The following is a 1,539-nucleotide window of genomic DNA, read 5'->3' as shown; positions in this document are numbered from 1 at the left end:
GAGAGAGAGAGAGAGAGAGAGAGAGAGAGAGAGAGATGCATATCATCTACATACTCATACTTAATTGCATATCTCGCGATTCTCAGGGATCTACATAGCTACCATCTAAATTTTTATATTCATAAATATCTTACATGCACACCACCTAATATTCATGTATTTGCACATGTTACACATGCATGTTACTTTGTCTCTACTAGGGCTGTCAAAACGATTCGTTGTTCGCAAACAGCTCATGTTCGGCTCATTAAGAAGCTAGTGTTCGGCTCGTTAGCTAAGTTAATGAGCCGAACACGAACAGCACGAACAAATATTTATTCGTTCATATTCAGCTCGTTTTAGCTCGAAATACTAGTAATCAATTATATATATATATAACAATTTATATATTTGATAAGTAGTCTTTTTTAAAAATTTAATTGACTACAAGGCTACAAAGATTTATAGTCAATTAAAAGTATTAATGAAGAAAATAGAATAAAAATTATTAAATTTGATTCAAATGATGTTTTAAATCTTGACTCAATCTTTAACATCTGATGACTACGTGATTAGGGTTGTCAAAACGACTCTTTGTTCGTTAACTGCTCGTGTTCGGCTCGCTAAGCAAACGAGTCGAACACGAACACGCTTTTTTAGCTCGAAATATAAACGAGCCGAACACGAGTTCGGCTTGTTTACACTCCTAGTCTCTACATATGGTTATTGTTTGAATTCCATGATTATATACTTATAAATTGGATCCATGTTTCATATGTGTCATTTTACTTATGTGGTCACTTTTCATGTTCACTTTAGGTTAGCAATTTAGGCTAACATTCTAGCAATCTAGGCTTTAGGCATTCGCATGCAAGCAAAACCAAAACTGGAGAGAGAGAGAGAGGAAAGAAGAAAGAGAGATTTAAATATTTGCATGCACAAAACTAAGAAAAATTAAATTATGATATCAAGAAAAAAATATAAATATATATAAATAATAATAATAACAATAATATTCAAATCTCAAAATTTTACATTTTAAACACCTAAACCACTAAAAAATGGATATTGACATAATTACCCACCCTTACTACTTATGTATTTACATATTTAAAACTTAAGTTTTAATTTTCTCATAAAAGATATATAATATGTTTTCCTATTTAAAAAAATTATATTTTTATGTGATATTAAGAATTTTAGTGATGATTTAAGTGATCTGTATATAAAATAAAATTTTGAATGTTGTACGCGAGTAAAAAGAAAATTAAAATTTGAATGTTGTCTATGTAAAAAATCAAGATTTGATTAGGAAAATTATTCTATCAGGACTCCTAGCGTAGAAAACCATTCGTAGTGCAATAAAATCATGCCACGTGGGGGTGACAGAAAATAAAATAAAATATGTCTGGTAATATAAGGGAATATTCCTCCCGTGTTATTCAGGTATTATTGTGTGTTATTCAAGTGTTATTGATGTGTTATTGTGTTATTATAACACCGAGAATATTCCCATAACACAATAACACATGAATAACATAAAATAACACATGAATAACA

Source organism: Phalaenopsis equestris, unplaced genomic scaffold (assembly GCF_001263595.1).
Source record: "Phalaenopsis equestris unplaced genomic scaffold, ASM126359v1 Scaffold219149, whole genome shotgun sequence".
Taxonomy (NCBI): Eukaryota; Viridiplantae; Streptophyta; class Magnoliopsida; order Asparagales; family Orchidaceae; genus Phalaenopsis; species Phalaenopsis equestris.
The sequence above is the reverse complement of the archived record's forward strand: the minus strand, read 5'-3'. Positions refer to the sequence as shown.